Genomic DNA, 26,930 nt, shown 5'->3' with positions numbered 1-26,930 from the left:
TATGCTGAGCCCCCCCCCCCATTGAGTAAAAATATAAATTCTGGGCACCTCCTCCCACCCTCCCCCCCCCCCCCAATCCCCGTTACAAATGCTTATTTATATTTTCTAGTAAATGCTTACTGTTTTTATTAAAAACAGTCACTGTAATCTTTCAAGCACCCCACCGCCGGGCATCCTTGGGGCCCCCAGTTTGAAGACGACTGCCTTAAGGCACCCTAGCTGTTAAGCATACAGAGGCCCCCTTTTCGTGGGTGGGGGGGGATTCCGTCCCTTCGAGTTCCGCACAATGACTGTTCTACTGATCATTCTGATCGCTTTCAAACCGTTGCCAAGTTGGGGATAAATGCTCCTACTGGCTGCCCCTCTCTGGCTTTAATGCTGTTGCTGCTCCAATGGCCCCAAAATGTTCCACATGAATAGGTCCATGTCTTCCTCTGATAGGTGCACCCGACCCTCTAAGTAATAAGCCATCTATGTGTATCACTTGGTGGGGCATGTGTGAGAAACCATGCCTCTGCAAAATGTACCCATGGCTTGGTTTACTTTTTTACTTTTTGCAGGATTTTTACACTGCTTGCGAGTGCTGCACTAATTCAGCTGTAGTGCATAATTTATGGCACAGCAGCGATGGTAATGGGGGTAGCGGGGAGGAGGGGCGGAACTTCTGACCCTTCTGGAGGATAGTGCCTGGCTCATATTAGCAAAGGCCTGCTCGCTAAGGTGTAATATTTTCTTTTTGTTCACCCCAGTAAAGATCACTTTGGTCATGAGTTCTGTCCTTCCATACCCTCCTATTTTCGGTCCCTGTCATTTCCTGTACATGTTGCTATCTGCAAGATGGGACTCTCTATGATTGATATTTACAGTTAAGAAACTGAAACGGGTGCTTCCCTGTAAAGGACGCACACAAAATCACTCTGCAGCATTTTAGGTACAAGAGCTCTGCAGTTAAGAACGTATTGCCTCTCGAGAACACCCACCTCTAATTTTATTAATGAGCAGATGCAACTAGTTGAAGCCACAATGGGCGAAAGTCTTGGAGGAAGTTACCAAGTACCAAGAGACGCTTCGCTCACAAATAGGGACCCATCAGACAGGAACATCTATAGCAAGCCCACTATAAATTAATGGTTTTGGTTACAGACACGTTTCACAAATACTTGGAGCGTACTAAATTATTGTTTTTTTATTTCTTCTTTTAGGCAATAACTGAAATCATGGCACTCTTTTTAACATGCTTTTCTTTGATTCCGACAATTCTCTGTGTATTCGAAAGAACGAGGAATTTCATCCTTTGGCAATTCCTAGTGAAGTTAATTGTAAATGGCTGATGGAGGGTCTTGATGAAAGTAGAAGAGAAATATGTGAAGAAAAGGATTTCAAGGCAGTAGTGCCTTTCCAGTCGGGTAAGCCCTTTTTTGTTTTTTTCATCTATTTGATATTCGGGGGAGGAGGGTACATCTGACGTCTCTATGTCTAGGCATTCCCTTTTTTCACACATACAGACGAGTGCTGCAAGGTGCCCACCACTCTTTTACAGCATCTCTTTCCTCTAGAGTAACACTCTAAAGTATAGATGGTATACATGATTTCTGTTATGTTATTGGCAAAGCACTATGGGTTGAACGCCCTTGGGGACCGTAGTCCAGGTCAGAGTATTTGTGCAGCTAGGCTGAGTTGTGGGTAGCTACATGGGGAGGGAGGGAAAGCACCAAGGAGCACAAGAATAAGCAAAAATGAAACCAAGCGGACAGATAGGATCACGCTTAAAGGGAGTCACTTACCCCAGTGTACAGCTCAAGCAAAACGTTTGTTGTATTAATAGTCACATTAAGAAGTTTTAACTTGCTTTTTTTCATACCTGCAGCCAAGAAACAGTGTATTAAGACACAGAAAACATTTGACAAAATGATAAAAACCTATTGTGATGCCAGAGGCACTAATTGAGGTTTTAAAAAGAAAGGCAGAGGAGAAAAAAGCAGCTACTGGTGGAATAAGGGGAAGTGCTGGAAAAAGAGTGCTACGTGAACTACAAGAAGAAGATGCAGTGCAAAAAACAAGAGAATTATATTGTAAACGCTGATTGGTGGAAACCGACTATTCCCAAACGTATTAATGGCTGTTAGTTATGGTCACACAAGCTGGAAAACCGAAGACTTTTGCCTGGGATGACTAGTGTTCTTCATTCCTCCTACATTCCTTCATCAGAACCCACCACTTTTATTTCACCTCGACTATTGAAAGACTCAGCAGTAAGTCGGCAGATGTCTTTTTTAAATGTGGCAGTTCCCAAAGATGTAGCTGCACAGCAACTACACAATATTAGATTATAAAGTAACAGTCAATTGTCTTCTACAAAAGTTTTGTTGGACAGATCTAATTTGACAAGCTCAGCTCTGCCTGTTTGACACTTCAGTGCCCCCACACACCTGCTCAATCATTTAGCTTACAGTCTTTAAAAACAATGGAATTGGAACATAAGTTTGGTTACAACGTCAGCCCCTGGTACTAATCAACAACTAATTGTAGTTCTCACACTGCTCTGTGAAACTGAGGATGCAAGTGCTCTTGTGTGTAGAACTATATAATTGATCTGGTGAATTTGTAGATTGTAGGTTGGTGCCAACTTGTAAATGGTGCATGTTTTTGTGCTATTAGTCTATGATTTCTGTTGGGCATCACCTAGTATTTTCTTGGATGTGGTGAATGGTTAAACTAATTGTTAGCTGCTCATGGTGATATTGGGGCAAAGTGATAAACAGTCATCCTGGAGTAATCCCCTGCCCATCCTGAAGTTGTCATGGGGTCATCCTGGAGTAATCCCCTGCCCATCCTGAAGTTGTTAATGGGGTCCCCTGGTGTAATCCCCTGCCCATCCTGAAGTTGTCATGGGGGTCATCCTGGAGTAATTCCCACCCATCCTGAAGTTGTCATGGGGGTCATCCCGGTGTAATCCCCACCCATCCTGAAGTTGTCATGGGGGCAGGGTCGGACTGGGACAAGAAATAGGCCCATCACCCAAAAAAAAGTTGACCACCCCTCGCCTCACGACCCTTGACCTCTGATGTCATCACCGGAAGTGATGTCATTTGACCCCACCCCAAAGTGACATCCCGGGAAGCGATGAAACACAACCTTTCACCCCTTGACAAAACAGGAAGTGGCATCAAATAGCATTGTTCCTTACACCAAATTACTGTGAATCCAAGCAGACGTCCAAGGCCAAATGATAATGTTATGGTATAGCACTTATGCTTAAGCTCTTTTTATGCATACAATATCAACCAACCTGTGTTGGTACTCATTTATTGACCTAAGAAGGATGAAAGGTTTTTTGAAGAAAATGAAAAACAAATTAAAAAATGGAAAAAAAAGATCAATTATTTTTCCTTCCAAACCGGCCCAGGCATGGCCAGAAACTGTCCCCCAATCCCCAGGGACGATTTCGGCCCAGCCACGGGCCGAAAGGCTGAGGGGCCAATCCAACCCTACATGGGGGTCATCCCAGTGTAATCCCCACCCAGCCTAAAGTTGTCATGGGGGTCATCCCGGTGTAATCCCTACCCATCCTGAAGTTGTCATGGGGTCAACCTGGAGTAATACAAAATCATCACAGGAAGTAATCAGAACTTATCCTGGAGTAGTTTCTGTGATAACGCTAGAGTCATTTTATTGAAATATTTTGGCCCATACATATACTTCGGGATAATCTCCCTGAACTAGCTGTGGATGACTGTAGGATGGCGTCACCAGATGACTCCATAATGATTCCAGGAAGAGCTTCCTTTTTGACTTGGGTACTCATTGAATCTCAATTTCAAACCCTATACTAGGCTCCTTGCTCTTCAGTGGTAACTCCTGGTCACTGGTTAATGCTGGATATCCAGGAGCTGCTTTTAGCTGCTGATCATCCAATCTTAATTTCGCAAGCCAAGATGGTGAACAAATATGGTGAACAAATATCAAGATGTTGATTAGTTAAGAAGTTGCTGAACACTTGGAATGTTTCTGGAATTCTATAGTTGCCTTTCATCCAAGCAGTGAAAGCAGCAGTTCCTATTTCATAGAGCTTCTCGCCCAAAGACTAAGATTACCATAGTAAAGAGTGAAGTTGAGAGAAAGAAGGAAGAATATTTGACTGGAGGCAGGGACGAACATAATGGACATTCAAGGTGGGAGCGTATTTTAGAGATGGCGAACCTTGTTAATTTTTTTTAAAGAAAATATATAAAGGTGTAACCTATGAGCGGTTTGATAGGAAAGAGTCTTACTGTGAGAGTGAAACAGTAGGAGGCTCCTGACCTTTTTAGAGTAATGTGTCATGGTGGGAGATGGACTTGGCTATTTTCTCTATACAGGCCCATTGGAAGGCTATGCAGGCCTTTTGCGAGCCATGGTTTCTTATCAGAAGTTATGAACCACTAGTGGGCTAGCTGCTGAAAGGTTTCTTGCTTGCCACTAGGGCTGAGCAAACTCTACGGCCACAAAGCGAATAGGTGCTGAATCCGCGTCTGCCCGTTCTGTGAAATCAGCATTACAGTTCCATCACCACTGAAATTTCTGCGCGGACCATGCGGTTTAGTTCCCATAGTTTTGTGTAGTGTGGCGAGAAACTTTGTTCTCTTTTTTCAATCCTTGCAGCGACATGAGGAACTTTTGTGGCGGTTTTCCTGGACCGTGCTAGCTTTCACGCAGATGCACAAAAAACTTTTCACGCTCGTTTCGTTTTGCGAGACGGCACATTAAACTTTGCGCCGCTCTTTTCGATATGCTGGGGCAGCGGATTGCAGCGAAATGAAAAAAAAATCTCAGTGGGTGGCAGAATCGAATTTAACAATATCGCCCAGCCCTACTTGCCAGGCCCCTGGGGTATGCAGATGTTCCGCTTTGGGCTATTCCTAAAGTGCACTGCATAACTCGCCATTTCAGCCAGTGGAGCGTATGGACCTGAAATTCATTAACTTTAAAGTCAGTTTACTTGGTAGCCATTGCAAATGCCGTAAGCTGGGGGGGGATTGGATGCTGCTGGGGTTGTTGCCCCAATGGGGAGTCCTACAACACTCATAACACTGTGTGAAGGGTCAAACTCCTTCGGGGCAGCAGTGTTAAGCTCTAGCACTCACCTTCTGAGTGATTTGTTGCTGTGTTCCGGAAATACATTTATGGTGGGTGTTTGTGCAGCTGTAGCCCCTGGTTTTGTAATCTGGGGCATGGGTAGACCTTCCTTAACCCTGACCAGGGATGAACCATCATAGAGCCGACCAGCTGTACAGGAAGGGGCGCTGCACCACCGCAATTTAAGAGATGTTAAAACAGGTAATGGGCTAGGCCCTCTCTTCTCTGCTTCGGCTCAATTCTTCACCTGCCTAAAAGGACACTACAGCCCGGTACTTTTGCTTCACTGCCAAGCCTAACATGGCAGACCGGCTTCATCTTACACATCTTCACCTCCCTGGCTGCTCTGGCAGATGTGGCACGCGATAACTTAATGTTCCTGGCCCATGGGATTCCTGTGCTGCTCTTCCTGGTCCCACGCTAGATGCTGGGCCAAGCCGGCATACTCTGCCCTTTTTTGGAAACGTTTCCAGCCCTGGGGGAGCCCAACCAAGGCCACAGCCCCCCAGGGACCCGACACACACTGCCTCATGACTGTTCACTCCCTAGCCAGTCATTGTTTTTTTTTTCTTCAATCGTCTTTTTATTTTAGAATATCTCCCAAAACCAGCCCACCCTTGAGGCAGGGGGGTTTGTCCTCTGCATTGCCCTCTTTTCTTTCCCTTTTTGTTTCTACATTCCATCCAGTCCCATGGTGGGCTGGATGGCACACTCCATGAACAATACACAGAATATTAAAATGGTTCTCTTTACACCCGTGTGTCTGTCCACGGGATCACTCCGGTGGTGGTAGTGCGTGATACAAATGTGCTTTAACATTGATTGCTTTATTTCCCTTAGTGGACAAGCATTAAGCCCTACCTAGCCATGCACAATCTGGGCCAAGGGGCTACACAGCACTCTCAAAGATCTCAACCTTTTGTGTCTGCAGGGCAGGTGAAGAGACACAATTTTGTTTTTGGCCGGTGACAACCTATTAAAATGTAAGGGCATATAGGGGGCTTGGCGGGTGACCACCATTAAAAGCGTGTGAGTTGAGGGGTATGCTCTCTTGGTAGTCTGTGTTTTATTCACTGATTCACTGCTGTATTGCTTATGCCGCACACATAATGGGGCGAGGAAGAGGGACGTGGAGGTAATGAGCCAATTACTTACCAGTAATGTGTATTACTCTTACTCCTACTCTTCTAGTCAAAGAACCTATGACAGCCTTTTGCACTCGCGAGCGGAGTGAAAAGAGTCATGATTCGTTAAGGTGTATTGACCCAATTCATTGTGGTGGCTGGGAGCATTTATGGTTTCCGGGAAGACAGTTTGGGCTTATAAGTAACACTGAAAAGAATGAATGGGTTGCTGGTATGGAGGTTGATACTGAAGTGTGACGAAGTAGAGTAGGGCTAATAGAGCTTGAAGATTAATGACAGCTTATTTTCCTAATGTCACATTTGGCATTGACCTTCACAACTGAACCCATGAGGAGGGTACTATACGCTTTTTTTTCAACAGAACATAGAAAGCAGAAACACGTTATTTTAAAGAATTCATCAGTTAGCATTATTGACGCAACGTTTCCCTGCAGACAGGGTTTTTAAAAACAACTGCCATATAACTACGCCATGTCACCCTTCTATGATAATTTAAAAGTACCTTGTGGTTCAGCTAAAGACACCAAAGCACTCCAATCCAGTTCATAGCTTGCTATTATAGACCAGTGAACACAGAGCTCTCAATTGAGTTGCATTGCAGGAGTGCAACTCCACTCACAGTAACAGAGTCCAAGCACTGACAGCTGAACCAGCTGGAAAGCAAAATGAAAGTGCACATTTCCAGTTACGCAGAAGCTGATTGGACAATCCTACAGCAGCTTGGATTGGTAAAATCCTTCTGGTGGGAATTCCTGGCGATTCATTTAATTCGTTTTGGAAATAAACTCGCCTAATCGCTGCACCCATAGGATCTGCTGTTTTAGTCTAAATAAGACATAGATAAGGTGCACATTTTTCAGCAGGACTCATTCACAATATATTAATATGAGTGAAAATATCACAAGCTGCTAGTTTTTAAAAAGTATATTCTCCGAACATACATGCCAAGCCAAGTGCCCATTCGGGAAATAGTAAACCAGTTCTGGTTTTAATTTTGTATTCTAGAAATTGTAATCCTAGATTCCCCAATTGCAAAATGAAAAGTCTCAGAAAGTAAAGAAAACTAGCACTGGCAAAGCCAACCATTGTGGCACCTGTACAGGAATTAGATATTTTGCCAGGCACTTCAGTAATATGTCAAGGTTCTAACTCCCTTTGCCAGCCGTTTTAATCTTATGGCCAGGTAGTACCATTTTGGCAGGGCCCGGACAATGCTGATCCCATGCCAACACAAAAGCCAAAATTGTTGGCTTTGTCAATGGTGGCTTTTAACAGAAATTCAGTGGAGGGACATGTGTGAGGATATATATATATATATATATATATATATATATATACACTCTTGTTTTTTTACGACAATTAACCAAACTACTTACAACAAACAAAACATAACAGTCACTCTGGCACCACTTTGTGGATTTCGCCTTCCGTCATCATTCGTCGTGGCGTGATTCCTTGGCTTGCTGCCCTGGTTGATAGCCTTCCATCCTACCCAATCCAATATCCGGTCCATATCCCATTTATTTCTCTGTGTCGGGGGTACCCTGCTCTGTAGCGGGTTTCCGTTTAAAGCTCTTCTGCACCTCCGTGTCCGTCAGGGCCACTCTCTTCTCCTTGTCCAAATAAGCCCTGTACCAGAGAGTTCCATGCAAGGATCCTATGCCCGCTCTCTCCTCTGCACCGCCCTAGACCACACTGCTGTCTTGTCCACTGACCATTTCTTGAGATCTATCCACCACGAGCCCACGCTCAGTCCTGAGTTGGAGTTCCATGCCAATTCTATGTGTCTTTTTGCCAAAATGCTTACCAGATCCTTCATTTTGGCCAGATGTGTCCTGTGCCTGTCTACCCTAGGGAAGAGACCCAATAGGTACGACTCTGGTGACCATGCTTGCATGTGAATTCCGCCCTCCTCCACACTTTCCTTGATCCCCTCCCAAAAGATCTTTATCACTGGGCAAGACCAGAGCATGTGCAGTATGTCGGCTTCTTTCTCGGCGCAACATGGGCAGCCCCGGCTCTCCCCAATTTTCATTGCAGTCATCCTCCTGGGTTTGAGGTATGCTCTATGCATGAAGTATAGCTGTACCTGCCTGAATCTTGCATTCCTGGACACTTTCTTCGGGTATTGCAAGACTCTGGACCATTTCTGGTCGCTGAAGGGCCCCTGGAGCTCCCTTTCCCGTCTCTTGTTTGTAGCTCCCGTTCATTGTTCGATTTCAGCAATTGTTCGTACAGCCTAGAGACAGTGTGATCCTCTTCTGATAGATTGTACCACATGTCCAGCCTCCCTTCCGAGTCTTCCTCGTCCGACAATTCCGCCCATCTTTTCCTAATTGCCTGGACCATGCGGTTGTGAAAAATGAACTGACCAGCATGTATATCGTGCTCTTCCATCAAATATCGGAATTCCATCCATTGACCTTCCTTCCTCAGATCCCCTATCTGAGCTGCGCCCTTGGCTTCCCACTGGGATCGGTATATTGCGGGGGGTCCCTGCGTCTACGCCCATGAACCCTACATGTAAGATCTGTGCAGAGCAGGGGTCCCACTCCCCCTGGAATTTCTATGCTTTGTTCCACAAAGTCAGGCCCAGTTTGACCATATTAGGTAGGGTCCTGGTTCGGGGCTTGTCGATCCATAACAATTCCCACAAATAATATTGCTTCAACGCCAGCTGGAAGAGTAGTGAGTGTATTGCTGTTTCATCCCATAGCCATTTAACCACAAATTGCAGTTTCCCTGCAAGAAAATATCGTTCGAAATCTGGCAGTCTGATACCCCCTGCTTCATAATCCCTTTGCAAAATGTTTAGGGCAATCCTGTTCCTCCCTCCCACACCCTCCCCCTCCCTTACAGGAATCTGTGTGCCATTGTGTTCAATTGTGTGAAGAAAGCCTTAGGTATAGCATGTGGGATGTTTGTGAAGTAGTATAGCATGTGTGGCAATACTGTCATCTTCAGCAGGGCCACCCTACCCATCATCCCCCGCGGAAGCGTCTTCCAGAAGGTAATTTCCTTCTGTGTCTTAACAAGGGCTACCAGTGTGTTGGATTTGTGTGTGTCCTTGGTATTGTGGGGCACTTCTATCCCCAGATCACGGAACGATTTTGGTGCCCATGTGAGTCCCAGGGCCAGCAATTGGCTCGGGGAGACCCGCCTCAGATCAGCCAGGGGGAATAGAGAGGACTTGTCTTTGTTGATGGCAATTCCTGAAAGTCTGGTATATGCGTCTATTGCTTCCAGTAAGCATAGCAGGTGGACCCGCGGGTTCCCCACGAAGATCATATCATCTGCATATAACGATGTTTGGTGTATAATCCCATCTACATCTATCCCAGTGTCCCCGTATTCCGCCCTTAGACAGACCCACCAGCGGCTCAAGGGCCAGTATATACAACATTGGTGACGGCGAGCATCCCTGCTTCGTGCCTCTATAAACCTTCCATACCCCTGAGATATGTCTCCCAGTTTTGACTCTCGCTCTGTGGTTTTTATATAGCAGCCCCACCCAGCGCAGGAACCCCTCCCCCGTCCCAAAGTGGGCAAGGACTTTCAACAGCCACTCCCAATTCACAGAAGCGCATTCGCCCCATCTACTATTCGTCTGGTCTACCACATGGTGGAGTCCACGTCGTGTTCCTCCCTGGGACATATCCCGTTTGGTCAGTGTGCATTAGTATGGGTATCACCCTTTTGAGTCGGTTGGCCAGCACCGCTGTGAGAATTTTAGAATCCTGGTTAATGAGGGAAATCGGCCTATAGGAGGCATACTCTAGCAGTGACTTCACCGGTTTGAGGATGGGTATAATTACTGATTCCGACATACTGTCCGTCAACTGCCCTTTCTTATATGCCTCTTGATATGTTTCCAGCGGTCTCTGTGCTAAGGTGCTCTTGTATTCCTTGTAAAACTCGCCGGGGAGTCCATCGGGTCCTGGGGCCTTGCCTGATGGGAGCTCGGAAATCACAGTCTCCAGTTCCTCCACTGTGAGGGGAGCTTCAAGTGTCTGAACCTGCTCTTCCTCTAGGTTTGGTAGTCTAATTTCAGCCAGAGTGGCAGCTATATCTCCCATTTCTACCACCGGGTAGGGAGCATACAATTTCTCATAGAATTGTGAGAATATAGCATTAATGCCCTCTTTGGTCCTGACCTCCTCCCCCCCCTGCTTCATCTCTAATCGCATTTATAGGGTCTCTCCTGCTTTCCTGCTTGGTGAGCCAGGCCAAGAGCCGGCCGGGTTTGTCCCCCCTCTGCGTGCAACCTCTGTATATACCTCCTGTAATCCAATCCCCCAATCTCTCCCAGATTGCGACGCATCTCAATCTCAACTCTGTGAGTACTCCGCGTCCCTCCCCTGTCATACCTGCTTGCCGTTCGGCCCGTTCTATCTCCCTTTCCACCTCCCCCAGATCCGGTAGAGCGCTTTCCCTTAGTCCCCCTGTTTTCCCTATTGCTGGTCCCCTTATCACCACTTTAAAGGCATCCCAGATCACCCCGGTGCTCTCCACACTTCCCACGTTATGCTCAAAGTAATCTACTATCGTGTCTTGCATGTGTTCCTGGAACTCTCCCTCCTTCAATGCCTCCGCCCTCAGCCGCCATGTTGGTATAGGAGCCTTTCTGTATGTATGTGCCCATGTCTCTATCAATGGTGCGTGATCTGACTGTATCCGTGCCTTAATGTGTACCCCCGTGAATTCCCTCAAAGATTCACTGTCCGTGAATAAGTAATTATGCATGTGAATGTCCCATGGGGGGCAATATAGTGTGTATACCCTCCCCCCTATCCATGTACCTTCCTCCAGACGTCCGCCAGATGCAGTTGATTCAGGATCATTTGTAGGGCCTTTGCTGGCAGAGCTGGTTTCCTGTACTTATCAGATCTATCCAGAAGCGGGTCCAGGGTGCATTTACAAGCGCCTTCCACAAAAAAATATCGCCTCTCTGTATTGGGCTAGCTTGGGTGCAATTTTCTTGAAGAACTCTGTTGCGTCATGATTTGGAGCGTACATGTTTATCAAGCTTATTTCCTTGTTCTCCAGCATTCCGTGCACTAACATGATTCTGCCTTCCGGGTCTCTTTCTTGCTTTACCAATTCAAATGGGACCCCCGGGGCTACCAAAAACAGGACTCCCCTAGCAAAATTGGAGTATGTCGCACTGTACATTTGGCCTCCCCATTTCTTAGCCACTTTGGTTTGCTTCTCAGGCATTAAATGAGTCTCTTGTAACAAAGCTATTTTGACCTTCATCCTGTTTAGCCAGGCATATACTCGGAGTCTCTTGACATAAGTGTTGAGTCCTCTGAAGTTCCAGGTTGCAGTGGTCACCTTGTCCAGACTCATTTTAATACTATGCCCTGTGTGGCCCCTTTCATGTCCTTCCTCTGGATCACCTGCCCAGTGCTCCTCATCTTAGCCCCAGTCTGTGTTGTCCTGCCTCCCCATAGGCCTAGGTTCTTCTTTCCCTTGCTGATGTCCTTCTGTGCTGTTGTCGCCCCAGACCAAAGACTGGGGACGTTTTCCCGGGCTTGCTTCTTCTGATCCATATCAGTCCCATCACCACACGTGCTGTGCCTTGTGCTGCTTCGTATTTTGTTGCTTCCTCCACTTTTCGTGCCTTTCGCCAACCAACCAAATAACTGACTGACTACAACTATGAAACCAACGCCCAGCCACCCGCCCCATGCTCAGGCCCCGCTGCTTCTCTTGCTCTGCCCACTGAGGTGGGACCGGCCCGCGGCAGCGTGATGCCTTAAAACTGACATGCGGCTGTAGACCTTACATGCAAGTCCACCTGCCCACGTGTGGTTTCCCCACCCTCAGCTATCTCTCTGTTATTGGCCCCTCGTGGGAGGGAGAAGACCTCTGACAGCTGTGCACAGTGGTCCGTTAAGTTAGGCAGTGTGATCTGCCCAAGCGTCAGTTCTGGTCAACCCTGTGGTGGACCTTCCTGGGTGGTAGGCCCGCCGTGTATCCTGCCTGCATCAGGCCCTCCCCCAGACTGAGTTCAGCTGAATGCCTTCCCAGGTGTCACTCACTTGCACTGATGCCGCTATATTGCTCTGTGAGTGGGTTGTGCTCTACCACGTCCACCAGCCTCTGCCTGTCATTGCTGAATAGTCTTTGCTCTCTGCTGGCCGTGGTCCTGCTCCACCCATTTCCCCTAGTGTGGCTCTCTGCTCATCACAGACTGGGCCTGGTAGGATCCGAAGTGCGGTGCCAGCCTTCCTGCGCCCTTTGCCGCGGTGCTGTTTGTGTTCACGCAAGCATAGTTCCCCCTGACTTCCGTAGAAGCCGATCTACTGGTTTTGCCGACTGCCTTTTCATGTTTGGAGGGCTTATTGCTGCTGTTAGTGGCTCCTCACCGGCTCTCCCGCACAATCTGCTGCCCTGAGGGCTGAATATTTCTGGTGGTCATGTGGCGTATTATCTTCGTCTCACAGCCTTATTCTCATGCCCTTTGGTCTCACTGCGGGCAGGCCCTGGTGGGGACTGGCCACCGCGCAGCTCCAGTCCGCTCCTGACCAGCCCTCTGCTTCCATTGCCTCATGTGCTGTGCCTGCTTTCCCGGGCGGACCGCCTTAGACACCGGCGATCCGTCCTTGCCAAGAATCAATTTGTTCTTTGCTAGGCTGGGCCTTGTTCCCTTCCTGCCTGCCTCCACCGGATGCCTCTATGTTGGGCCGGTCTCCCCAAGGCTAGTTTGCTCACAGATTACCCCGCTGCTCCCCCTTCCCTCACTGTCCCGCCACATATACCTTTATCCAGGGGTTGGGGGGGACCACAGTGAGAGCTGCAATCTCGCAGATGCTTATCCATGTTGTGTACGCCTTTGTCCAGGGGGCAGACCACAGCGAGAGCTGTGATCTCCCAGATGCTTATTCGTGTTGCACCTGTCCCGTTGCACCCACTTTCATCGGTGGGAGTGCCACGGACCAGCCCTCCCGGGGGGTGAATGTTGGTTCTTCCCTATTATGTCCCTCTCTGTAGGCGGGCCCTGGGAGACCTTAGTTTCTGTCCGATCCGGGTGCAAACCCGCTGCTGCATGCACCATCCCTCACTGGTTCACCTTGCGTATCATCCACTCGGAGGCGGACCACAGCGAGAGCTGCAATCCTATGGTATCCCCAAATAGCGGTCCGTCCGTCTAACCACTGTTTTGCTCTTGACGATGAGGTACCTACGGACTTGCCGTCCAGGGATTGATATCCTTTCTTTTATGCTTCCTCCGGTGCAGGGCTCCTTGTGCCGCAGCGGCTCCCTCTGCTGTTATCTCTGGCACAGGTGGCTGCAGGAACCCGGCCGCTCCTGCCTCTTGCCTCGGCCAGTCACACCGCAGCCGTCTTCACCCCTCCTGCAATCAGTGCTTGGGTCGGCTTCACTCCACACCGAGCGGCTTGCTCGCGGCGACTCCAGTCCCAGCTACCCCGCTATCGGCGGCGTGTTTTGGTTTCTTTTTGTTCGTTCCTCGCGGGGACCACCATCTTGTTCTCTTATGTGCCTCAATCTCCTCAGCTGACTACTGCTCCAGCTCTGCGTTTGCCCACGGTTGTACACAACACCTTTCCGACGTCCAACCTTGTAGTTTCAATCGGTCTTCGCCAGCATCGGCCTGTGTTCCAGGCCAGGATGATTTCGGATCTATGGGAGCTCACAGAGGTGACGACTTCACAGCATGGCTACCTGGCCATGCCCTAGGTGTGAGGACATATATATTGCTTATAAATGAAGTGGCTGTAGGCACACTTGTTTAAGACAACTGATACAAGAGGACCTCGTTTACAGCAGCACTTAAGCCATTAACACTTACAAGACAGCTTAGAAATGTTGTGTTACTTGATATTTGTTTAGTGCCTACTGCCATTGTTATGGACTTGAACCGCTGGGAGGTGAATGCCCTTTCAGGCGACCGTAGTCTGAACAAACATAAAAATGAAAGCATTACATTGCATGTGAATAGTACTTAAATGTAGGTGACTGTTCAATTATTAGCAAAGATGAATAGTACTTATCATTTAATGTAGTGTTGCGGCACAGAATGAACTGCTGTGCCTATGAGATGGCTGTACCGAATTTTATTTGTGGTATTCACCCATAGTCTGAGTTGCAGCACTAAAGGGGAAATGGGCTATTATGAATTAGTCGATCTAACCCAGGGTTGTCCAACTCCAGGCCTCGCTGGAAACATGTCAGATTTTCAGGATACCCCTCATTTAATGAATACAAGTATTCTAAACGTATGCACATTAGGGCTCTGCTATATATTACATGCAGCTTTAATGACATCTAGATACGTGGAAATGACAAGCACATTTGTGTCAAACTTGTCTGTACTGTAGAGTTAATGCAACATAAATGTTATATGTTCCATATAGTGTAGAAGAAATGAATGCAGTAGAAATATTTTTTATTGGATACAAATATAGTGATGCAATGTTTAACATTCTGTTCAGCGCTACCTATGCAGGGTGAGTTTATTAGACTGTGTAAAAGATGGAGGTGGATGTAGGACAAATACAGTAGGTAGGACAAGAAGGGCTATATGTTTGTCTTTCTCTATGCAATTACAATCTGGCACCCTTCTGTTATTTATCTTTATATATAAAGCAGAATATATGTATGTGTGTATGTTTGTCCGGCTATACAAATCCAAACCATTGAAACCACGTCTACCAAATTGGGCATGGATTCCTTTTTTTGTCTGGGGTAAGATTGTAATCTATGTTTGGATGTAAAAAAATTCACACTGTAGACACCCTCATTTACTGATGCTCATCCGATTCGCTACAGTAGGTACTAGAAGGAGGCAACAAGTGTCTGAAGCAAAATGTTCGATGTGTTGGTTATTCCTTTGAAAGTCATTACTGCTGTATACAGTTCGAAAGTGTTTATTCAAACATTTTTAAAGGGAATTAAAAAAACTACATTTGTTTTAATCACACCACTCCAAAAATGGGAAATGGTAAGGTTGCAGTTTACTTAAGTTAATTCACGAGAAGAGAGCACAATCAAACAATCTTTTTTTGGACATTTTCGCAAATATGCTGAAGCCATTGAGTGACTGAAACATGCTGCAACAAAAAACGAACATCACTTGGAAAAGCTCCAATGTGATGCAAAGTGAAAATCAATATCTAGAGCTTCTGAAACGCAACAGTAAAGAGCAGCACGACTTGGCGACCAGAGGATAAAAGCAACTTTATCCAGGGCAAATAAGATGCCAGAGCAAACTGGATCAAGACTTGCTGACATGAGGACAAGAGCAACATCCTCCAGGGCACACGAGACACCACTCAATAGGGACCCGTGCAACGCTGGGTACCCCAACTAGTTTATTTATAAAGTACCAACAAACCCATGGGCATCAGGGCGCATAACATCTAACAAAGACAACAGCAGAACAACAAAACAAACTAGCCAAGACACACTTGGAACACCAAAGGGAGAATCAGATGCATCAGGTCAGAAAAACAATAAAATTCGAGAAGCAAAAAGACAAAGTCGATCAGTTAATAAGATGAGTTTTCAGGGCTCATTAGAAAAGGAAAAAAAAACATTGATCTGTTTCAAATCGGGTGGAAGTGAACTCCACAACATTGGTGCCATGTGGTCGAAGGCATGTTTACCAGCTCGCCCTAGACAATATCTGGGTTGCATCAACTGGCAAGTATGTTTCGAGGGCAATGCTCTATGGACAGGCAGCTAGTCAATTCTTTCCTTGAGATAAGCTGGACCTACTCCATACGTACATATGTGGTTGATAATAAGCAGCCTGAACATAACCCTTGACTCCACTGAAGTTCACAGCACGCAGTTGAAACATGGTCTTTACGTGGAAGATTGTGGATGACGCACACAGCCCCATTCTGGGTTGTCTGTAGTTTTCCAAGATTATCTCTGAGCTAGTGCCCACCAAGATACTGCCACAGTAATCAGTGTTCGAGCAGATGACCGCTCTAGCAATGATGGAGCAGCTGGCTTCAGAAAAGGCTGAATTTGTCAGAACAGCTTAAGATAATAGGCACAGCTGGACACTATGCTATTGACACGTGGCCCCATGGAGAGAATGGGGTTTAAATAGACTTCAACAGTGTTAACCTTGATGGCAACCTTAATATTAATCAAAGCGTTGATGCTCCTCTCCCAATGTATAATCAAGAGATAGTTATGAGCCATCCAGCTTTAAATATCAGCATAAATGCCATTAATAAGCACAGTGTCTTTCCAATGATCACCCAATAATTGAAAAAATCTGGGAGTCATCGGCATAGTTTGTATAAAAATAGCTTTCTCATCCAGCATATCAAACGGAGGTTTTGTAAAAAAAATATATAACTGAGATAGACAGGATCCCTGAGGCACCCCATATTCCAGTGTTATAGGATTGGCAAAACTGTCTTCAGAGAAAACCCTGTTTTATCTTAAGCGTTGTTATGTTACTAAGCTTTGACTGTTGCCTTAAGTTTATGACACAGTTTGTTGCTTGTACAGCGCTTTATGTTGAAATAAGGTCACCTCACGGCACTGAGAGGGCAGGGAGGGAATCTGTCAGGTTGCAAGCCAACGTGAAATTACTGTGCCCAGAGATCAGCACTGATGGGCTCCCCAGCCAGCCAGTAAGCCAGAATAAGGACATTAGCAGATCCTATTAATTACAGAATTTGATGTTAGTGCATGCTAGATCTAGCTCAAAGAGATCACAGAAGGTATGATTTGGCAAGGGCGAGTCAGGTAGTGTAAGGGAATAGATGTAGGATTAGCTTGGCTAACAATGAGTGGATAAACAAACAGCTTCCACAGGCAGTGTGGCCTTCCTCGTATCCATCTCCGGAGGATGGCTCAACAGCAACGTGCTTGCTTTGGAAACAAGAGGACACGTAGCAACACAGGTTTGATTCCCAGGTCCGCGCTTAGAAACCTCTGGGTATTAAGCTTGTTATAAATAACCTATCATGTCATCCAATCTCTATCCTTTCAGTACGCCAATGCAATTGTTTCAGCTTATGGATGCTAATTCACCCCATAATAGCCAAAACGAAGAGGAAATAGGAACAAAGCGTTAGAAAAATGATTGTTCACATTTCCTTTCCATGCCCCAGGGCTCTGTCCAGAATTCTGTAGTGTAGCATAATGATACATTGTCATAGCTGCCAAGTAGCCTTGAGTTTTACAATCCAAGGGATATTCGTTTATGCTCACATTACTTTGCATCATGCTTCTGAAACCTTACATTCAGAATGGGGAAAATAAAGTAAAACCCTTTTTGCTCAAGTTGGTTTCTAAAACGATTTATATATTGTCAAGTTAGTTTATTATGTACTTTATGTAAACTTCAATACACTGCTATAAAACAAAGTATTATTTGAGCTCAAGAAACTCAAACCTTACCAAATGTTTATATGAAGTAACTTTGGGAAGATATGTGGTCAAGTGCTTAAATAGCAGGCCTGGCCCAAATCCTGGCTTCATCTTTTAAGCAAAGTGTGTGATACTGGGCAATTCCTTAAATCTCAGGGTCTTATCTGGCAAACTTGGGAGTGCCTGGGAGTGATTCAGTTTGCAGATTTTGCCATTTAATACATGCATCACTCATGGTTTTCTGGAATGTGGGGTTGCTCCAAATGTAATAATATTGAATTTTCAGTACGTTATAAAGAATACTGAAAAGTAAGCATTAACAACAGCTTTTACTGAAAATAACAGGTAAAAATAAGGACAGCGAGCACATCCCAACTTCAATATTTAATTTAATAAAATCATATAATAGATTGTAACAAAAAGTAAAAGAATCGGGGCTGGGAGAGGGGGTGGGGGTCGAGTTGGTTCCCTCCCTTTGTAAAGTACACCTTCAAAGCTTGAAAAAATGCAACTAGGGGGTGATGTATTTTTCTGGCCGTGATATGGGAAGGCTGACATGGTACTGATAAATCTAAACATGTTTTTAAAACTCATACATATATTGGCAATGAATTTGCTTTATTAAGAAAAAATGTCAAAAATAAAAAAAATGACTCTTTTTACTTTCTCCATTTAAAATGTCTTTATTGCCGGGATATTATAATATACAACCGAGCATTCATATGCCCACTGCAGAGTTATATGACCCTGGCTTACTCATGGCAACTTTGTTTAATATCCCTTCTCCATATGCCCTTGAGTATTAAATACTGATGGTGCCCTTTTAATGTCCTTTTGTGTGATGTAACTTCTGACAATACATAGGCAATCAAGACAGTTTACACATTTTCATGAAGCAACTCTCGGATCTTTCCATCCTTCTCCACTTTCACCAACTTCTCCATGAAACCATCTCTTTTTGCATCAGTGCATTGCGATTCTGGATGCATCCTAACTTTCTACACCCAAACGCATCCAAAACAGAAATCCTATTTCTTCCTTCTGCTTCTAGCCTCCCTCCTCTGCCCCCTACTTCTGTTTCATTCCCTCCTTCATCTTTCCCCCCATTTTCTGCCGCTCATAACCAGGATGCTGTCTTTGACTTATCCCTCTCCTTCACACTACACATTTTCCCGTCCCGAATATTGCTCCTCTCTTCTCATTGGTCGCGCTGCCTATCAACTCGCTCCTCTCTGCTCCATTTTCAACTCTACTTTCTGGACCCTCTGCATGTTTAAATCTCGGTATCCCATGGAAAATGAACCGTTGTCGGCATAGATCATTGAAAGAGAAAATTGGCATGTCTTTAAAGAGGAAGAAGCTTAGTAAGGCAGTAAATTACACTGAATCATGTCTTGATGAGAAAGGCCTGATTCATGGAATTATCTGTATGCAAAATCGGGACTTTGCATGCCAAACTGCGTGCGAAATATCGACTGCGCTGCACTTTTTCATAGTTTACGGGGACTTCACGCAGACTCGACACGTCACTGCAAGAGGCTGAGTGCCTTGTGCTGAGCATGGGCGTGGCTTGCACAGAAGCTAGTGTAGGGGGCGTAACACGGAAAATGGCAAAAGAGGAAGGGCCCACGAGCAGTCCGTCGCACACCCACTATTGCGTGGAACAATATGTATTCTTGCGCATAGGATTCGTTCTGATCTGACTTAGGGGTGCACATGTGCAGCGGGGTGCAGGAACGGTTTACATGGTTCACACACAGATTTTCTGAGTTGCCCCGAGTTACGATAAATTGAACGCATGTTGTTGTGGTGACGGTGATTGTTACGGGGGACCCTGTGCAGGGTCCCTGAGATGCAGGCCTGCTTGCGGGGGACCTCAGGCAATGTCTGAAGGTTGTGTGTGTTTGCGCCTGGGGGAGCACGCAAAGGTAGCTGTTGTGGCTGCTTTAGCTTTGCGTGGGGGCATCTCGGGGGAATTCCGGCCACGTCTTGCGTATACGGTTTCTTTGCGCAGACAATTCCATGAATACATGGAGCGCGCAGAATAAATTCTGCATGCAGGTATCATGCGACTTGGCAGCTTTTGGGTTTTATTCTGTGTGTTTTCGCTCCCGCTCGCTCACTAAACTTAGCTTCTTTCTGCCTTTCCTTACCGCACTGGCTCCTTGGCTCTGCCCCTCACGCTGCTTCTCACCTCGCCGGCTGCGGTTCTCCCGTCATCCCTTCTCCCTCGCTTCTTGGTTCTCCTTCTCTTGTCTCTCCCTGGCCTCCTCTGGCTCTTCGCCCCCGTCTCCCCATACTTTACTTCCTGGTTTTCGGCGTCCAATTTCTGGTTGCTGTGGTTTCCGCCTTGGGTCTCCTGTCACGTGGTTCCCTTAACTGTTTCTCCATTCCCTTTGCCTTGGATTTGCTGCATCACCTCTCCACTTCAGGAGTCCTCTCCTGATCCACCAAACCTGAGCCTGCCTTTCTCTTGGACACCATTCCCGGACCAGGACTCTGCTCGAACTTTCTCAAGCCTTACACCTTGCTACCTCTACATCCGAGCTTCTGGGGGTTTTTATGCCTGCATTGGCTTTTTCCTTTCTTGTGGGTACTCCGGGAGAGGGGCCACATGTCTGCTACCTGGATAAGCGGTCACTGTGGCTTCCTTTCGGGTAGACCCTATCTTCATTTTAAAAAAAGGATTACCGGACCAGGGGAAGAAAGAAGAAATTGCAGCTGAGCTCCAGTAGTTCAGGTGAGGATGAAGAAGTTTTCTCTGATTTTGGTAAAGAGCAAGGTTGACAGTTTGCAACGCCAAAAGAACGTTATGGCCACCGCAGAGCAAGTCCAGAAGTTGCTGGCTGCGGTTCAAGGACTTACACAAGAAGTCCAAAATCTAAAGACTGAGAACTCTGTTCTTCGCCAGCTGGTTTCGGCTCGGGAACTCCCACCCATGGCCCTCGCATCTGGGAAATTCAATGGGTCGCCAAAGAAACTAAAAGAATTTGTGGAAGCCTGCATGGTACATTTTACTTTTAAGGCTAGCACCTACTCTTCAGAACATGTCCGGGTGGGGTACATGATTTCAAATGTGGTTGGAAACAAGTTAGCCTGGGCTACGCCATTGGTGACCAGTGCCAACCCGGTACTTCATGATTACGTGGGTTTCCTGGCTCTGCTAAAACAGACTTTCGAACGGCCTGAGATGACCTTTGTGGCATGTGAAGAATTGCTTGATGCACGGCAGGGAACCGCCGACGTGCTTTCGTATATTACTACCTTCAAGCGACTAGCCCCATAGGCTGGTTGGCCTGAGCCAGCACAAATGAATTTATATTTTATTTCTATCGCGCTCGTACACAAGTGTTTCAGAGCGCGACAAGTCAGGGGAGAACAAAACAACGATCTTACTAGGCCCAGTGACATTGAGAACGCGCAAGTGCATGGGAGAGGGGGAGGGGAAAAGTGCAAGGAAGGGGAGAGAAGTGGTAAGAGCGGAGCAAAGGAGAAAGATACCTAATAAATAATAAAGGCAACCAGTGATAGTGCAGCCAGCAAGTGGCAAGTTCTGGGTTTAAGGCAGCATACAGGGTAGGTCTGATAAGTGCAGGAAGAAAAATGGGGGGACTGTATGGGCACAGATACAGGCCCCAGTGCAAGGGTTGGCCCGGAGGCAGTGCAGAAGAGTGGCAGGGTGAACAGGTACCTGAGCCCGGAGGACAGAGGGTGGCCAGGTGCACGGTGCCAAGAGGGAACAGATCAGCAGGGGAGACGAGGGCGAAGGCAGACACAAAGAGGAAGGTCTTGAGGTGCTTCCGGAACCAGAGATGGTTATCCTCAAGTTTTAGAGTGGCAGGGAGGCTGTTCCAGAGGGAGGCAACAGCCGAAGATAAGAGATCTACCCTCAGCTCGTTTCTTTGAAAAACGACGGACCCTGAGGGAGTTAAAGGTAGAGGAGCGAAGTGCTCGAGAGGGGAGATATTCGCAGAGGGATAGCTGAAGGTATTTTGGAACCAGGCCCCAGAAAGTCTTGTGGACAATGCAGAGGGTTAAAATTTAATCCTTGCATTCACTGGGAGCCAATGGCGAGATTTCGGAGCTGGAAAGAAATGATCCCAGGGCTTGAGGCCAAGGACAAGTCTCGCAGTCCTGTTCTGGATTAGTTGCAGAGGGCGGAGAGTAGAGGCGGGAAGATTTAGAAAGAGGCTGTTACAATAGTCCAACCTAGAGAGAACCAGAGCTTGGGAGACCGTGAGCTTCTGGGTGAGAGAGAGGAAAGGCAGAGTCCCTCTGAGGAGGTGCAGTAGGAAGTTTGACTTTTTAGAGACATCAGAGATGTGGGCAGAGTAGGAAAGTGTGAGTCAAAGATGACCCTGAGGTTCTTAGCCTTGCAGGTGGGGGAAGGAGGATGGCCAAGGGAGGTAGGCCAGAGAGTGAGCGGAAAGGATAGTGAAGGTGTGCCAATGAGGAGGATCTCTGTCTTGCTGGCATTTGGACAACGATCTTTGACGGCACACCAACCTTGAATGGCAGTTAGGCAATCAGAGATGAGCGAGGGAGAGGAGGTGGCCGAGGGCAGCCTGAAAATGAGTTGTGTCGTCAGCGTAGCACTGGAAATTTGACCAGAAAATGAAATGCAGTGGGCGAGAATTGCCAGGTATTGGTTGAAAAGCCAGGGCGAGAGGTTAGACCCCTGGGGAACATCACAGGTACAGAGGAAGCTAGATGATAGGAAAGACCCAAGTTGGACCTGGGAGGGTCGATCACAGAGGAAAGAGATCAGCCAGGCCAGAGCCTGATCGGTAATACCCAGGTTATCACAGAGACGGTTGAGCAGGATGGTATGGTTGACCGTGTCGAAGGCAGAAGAGAGATCAAGTAGCAAGGGGACAGAGGGAATGTTAGAGTCAAGGTTGGAGAGCAGATCTTCACGGATGTTCAGTAGAGCAGTTTCCGTACTTCTGGCAGCTCAGAAGCCACACTGGTGGTCATGGAGACGGCCAACAGAATCGGAATGGAAGTTAAGCTGAGAGATGCCCAGCTTTTCCAGGAGTTTGCCCAGAAAGTGAGTAATGGAAATTGGGTGATAGTTAGCCAGACAAGAAGGCTCAGCTGTGGGTTTCTGGAGAAGAGGATGCACAAAGGAGTGCTTCAGAGCGGTGCAAGGGGAGATCCTGAGGCAAAGGAGTGGTTGCAGAAATCGGCGAGGGTTTCAATGTGGTTCTTGATGGTTTTAGTGGAATAGGGATGAACCTGTTTTGAGGAGGCTTTCATAGATCGGACTTGTCTAGCAACCTCTTCAGGGGAGAAAAGAGGAAAGGACAAGAAGGAGGGTGGGGGGGTGGCTGAAGGAGGGTCAGCAAGCACAGATGGAGAGGAGGGTAAGGGGAGGAGAGGGTGAACATGATGTCCTGGGTTTTTGAGATAAAGTGAGAGGCAAGGGCATTGCAAAGAGCCTGAGGGGCAACAGGAGGAGTAGAGACTGAAGCAGGGTTGGACAGCTCCTTGCAGATTTTAAAGAGTTTGCTGAGTTGTTAGATGCCGCTGAGACACAGGCTTGAATGTGGACTCCCTTCTTGGTTAGGTCAAAGAGTCGGTATACGCCATATTTTGGCGTGGTCTTAAGGAAGAAATAAAGCATGAGCTGGCCTGGTTTTAAGGAAGAAATAAAGGATGAGCTGGCCTGGTCTCCGCTTCCCCCCACTTTCTCAGACCTGCTCTCCACAGTACTCCAAATCAAATACCACATGACGGAACAGAGATCCGAGAGAAGAAGACTATGCAGTTTCCTCCCACAATCCGACTTGTTGGCTCCTTCACCTCAGCCTACCACTCGAACACCCAGAAAAGAACCCACGCAAGTTGGCACGGCCCGATTCCCGCTCACGCCCGAAGAACGGTCTTGTAGCAGGGATAAAGGACTATGCATGTATTGTGGTTCGGACGGTCCTCTTCTCTGGGATTCTCCAGAGGTACCCCCTTCACGTTCAAGAAACGGATAACCTCGGTCCTAGGAGGGACGGGTTACCGAGGATCTCAATCCAGTCCCTGGCAGTATCCTCTTCGGGCACCACAGAGGACTCTCATCTTATGGTGGTAGCCATACAACTCATCAATCATCAAAAGATCGACTCAATTGCACTAAAAGATAGCGGAGCCGCAGGGAACTTCGTGGACACCCTATGGGCAGAAAAGGTCGGTATCTGCTGTGTGGAAAGGAAGGAGGATCAGAAGATGGAAGGTGTGGATGGCAAACCGCTCAGTTTTAGACAATCACCCACACGACTGAAGACATACCGGTGATGGTGTTGCATCATTCGGAAGTGCTTGGATTTCACATCCTCCGTACCGCTCATTTCCCAGTCATTCTGGGAATCTCATGGCTTCAGAAGCACAACCCAACCATTGACTGGAGTCAGAACCAGCTCAAAGTCAATTCCACCTATTGCAAGCAAAACTGCCTCTTGAGAGCTAGTTACGAGACCGTCAAAGTGGTTTCCACCTTCGCGAAGGACTCAGTTGAGGTTCATTGTTTGCCCATCGATATCTCTGATTACAGTAGAGTCTTTGTCAACAAGATACCTCAAGACCTGCCTCCACACAGACCCGAAGACTGTGCTATCGATCTGATACCAGGAGCATTGGTACCCTTCGGCCGGATGTACTCTCTCTCCCAGGTCGAAAAGAAAGCGCTCTGGGAATATCTAGACACCAATCTCCAAAACAGTCTAATTCATCCCTCTCACTCTCCCGCAGGGGCCTTGCTTTTTTACATCCCTAAGCGAGACTCCTCAGAGCTCAGGCCCTGTATAGATTATAGAGGACTCAACAAGGTCACAGTCCAGGATCGCTACCCAATGCCCCTCATCTCAGACATTCTTGAGGCAGTCCAGGGGGCGATGGTCTTTTCCAAATTGGATCTCCGAAGCGCCTATCATCTCCTGAGAATACATGCAGGTGACAAGTGGAAAACGGCCTTTAGGACACCGTTTGGGTATTTTGAATACAAAGTGACGTCATTTGGTCTAGCCAACACTCCTGCCATCTTCCAAAGGTTCATGGATAGGTTGTTCTCTGATCTGATGTTTCACTCTATAATTGTCTATTTGGACGATATCCTGGTTTTCTCCTCCACACAACAGAACACTGATCCCACCCTCAGGAATTCCTGCAGCATCTACGGTCTCATCAGTTATTAGCCAAACCTGGGAAGTGCTTGTTTGGAGTGTCCACAATTCCGTATCTAGGGTTCATCTTGTCAGGTCAAGGGATCATGATGGATAAAAAAAGTCTCAGCCATACTGGATTGGCCTATCCCGACATCAGTTAAGGATGTCCAGATGTTTCTCGGTCTTGCAAACTTTTATCGAATGTTCATACCAGAGTTCTCTGGAGTGGTACTACCCATTACCAACCTGCTAAAGAAAACTGCAGATCCCTTCTTGTGGAGAGAAGCTGCTGATACTAGCTTCAAACATCTAAATAACCTGTTCTGTTCAAATCCTGTTCTGCGCCAACCAGACCAAGATCAGGAGTCTGATGCCTCTGTAGCAGCTATAGGAGCGGCCTTGCTCCAAGAACACGAAGGCCTGGAACACCAGATTGCTTACCTTTCCAAGAACCTCACGCCTAGCCAATGCAACTATTCTGTGATTGAGAAAGAGCTTCTGGCCATGAAGATGGCCTGTGAAGAATGGCGTCATCTACTTCAGGGAGGCACTCAACCATTTCTACCCCTTTGGGAGAACTTGTGGGAACCAAAGTCCTATGTGCATGCCCCAGATCTCGTCCTGAAGTTCCATCGGGCGCACCCGGGCAAGGATGGAAGTCCCTGAGGCAGAAGCGGGCATACTGTTGCGCGCCTTGGCAGCTGGCGCTTATGGAATCAGTTGAGGACTCTCCTCCATTAAACCGGCCCATTAAATTGTTTCTGATGTTCCGCTATGCCGTCTAGTGTTTTTCATCATGGCTGCCGCCGGGAGGTTCTTAGCTTCACTCCTCCCAGCGGTTGGTGCGTTGCAACCCAGTTGCTTTCTCTGGGTTATACGCTGTGTGTTTTCACTCCCACTCGCTCATTGAGCTTAGCTTCTTTCTGCCTTCCTTACTGCACCGGCACCTTGCGGCGCTGCTTCTCACCTCGTTGGCCGCGGTTCTCCTGTCATCCTCTCTCCCTCGCTTGTTGGTTGTCCTTCTATTGTCTCTCGCTGGCCTCCTCTGGCTGTTCGCCCCTCCTGTCACGGGGTTCCCTTACCTGTTTCTCCATTCCCTTTGCCGTGGATTTGCTGCATCACCTCTCCACTTCAGGTGTCCTCTCCTGATCCACCAGACCTGAGCCTGCCTTTCTCTTGGACACCATTCGCGGACCAGGCCTCTGCTCGAACTTTCTCAAGTCTTACACCTTGCTACATCTATATCCAAGCTTCTGTTTTTTTTTTTTTTTTATGCCTGCTTTGGCCTTTCTCCCCTCTTGTGTTTACTCCAGGAGAGGGGCCACAGGTCTGCTAGCTGGGTAAGTGGTCACTGTGGCTTCCTTTTGGGGTAGACCCTATGTTCATAAAAAAAAAGCATTACTGGACTAGGGGAAGAGACAAGAAATCGCAGCTGAGCCCCAGTAGTTCAGGTGAGAAGGAAGACGTTTTCCCTTATTTTGGTGACGAGCACAGGGAGGTTGACAGCAGCCTTGCGCATTGTCGTTCTTGGCGAGTGGCCTTTGCAGGATGAATGCACACATTTCCATGAATCTGGCCCTAAGTATTTTAAAGCCTCGCTTTTTCGTGACCTGAAGAAGGAGCTAGTCAATGGAGTGGGAAAGAGTGGAGAAAAAGGAAACTGTGTAAGAAAATCACAATTTTTTGGGGCTTAGTTGCTTATCTTAAAATGAAAACCAGTAGGAATGTATAAATCCCCAATCATATAATGTCAAACCTATGGTTGTCAATTATTCAAAGCTTTAGAACTACTCAAACATGGAGGCAGATGGAACCATCAGGGAACCCTTTTCATGTATAACTAACTTTGGATGATAGATGAAAAAAGTTACGAGAGCATTAAATAGCCAGTCTGTGGGTATAGGTCCAGGTCCTAAAGCAGTTTCAATAGATTAAGATAAATATATGCTCTGGTTGTGGGCACCACTGCTGACAATCTTGAATTGCATCTTGGACAGTCATGAAATTAGCCCCTCCATCTTGCAAGTCGATCTCAAAGATAAACAGGACAGCTAAGCTCTTCGCAAAAGGTATTTATTTTCACTAGTAGATTGGGTCTAAGAAAATTAAGTATGTGAAGAAATAGAGTATGGCTTCAGAGAAGTGCTGGGGA

At 47.0% G+C, this 26,930-nt stretch overlaps 1 long non-coding RNA gene across 2 annotated transcripts in view; it reads left to right on the top strand.

The window, feature by feature from the left end:
• LOC138472378 (uncharacterized) overlaps positions 1–18,291 on the top strand; it is a 33,001-nt gene extending 14,710 nt beyond the window's left edge. For both annotated transcript variants that reach the window (XR_011268593.1, XR_011268594.1), the window contains exons 4-5: positions 1,203–1,406; positions 1,868–18,291. This is a non-coding gene — a long non-coding RNA (uncharacterized lncRNA). The remainder of the gene's footprint in view (positions 1–1,202; positions 1,407–1,867) is intronic.
• The last annotated feature ends 8,639 nt before the right edge of the window (positions 18,292–26,930 follow it).

This window comes from Ambystoma mexicanum, chromosome 8 (assembly GCF_040938575.1).
Source record: "Ambystoma mexicanum isolate Mex_15411 chromosome 8, UKY_AmexF1_1, whole genome shotgun sequence".
Taxonomy (NCBI): Eukaryota; Metazoa; Chordata; class Amphibia; order Caudata; family Ambystomatidae; genus Ambystoma; species Ambystoma mexicanum.
Note: the sequence above shows the minus strand (reverse complement) of the source record. Positions and strands in the feature narration are given on the sequence as shown.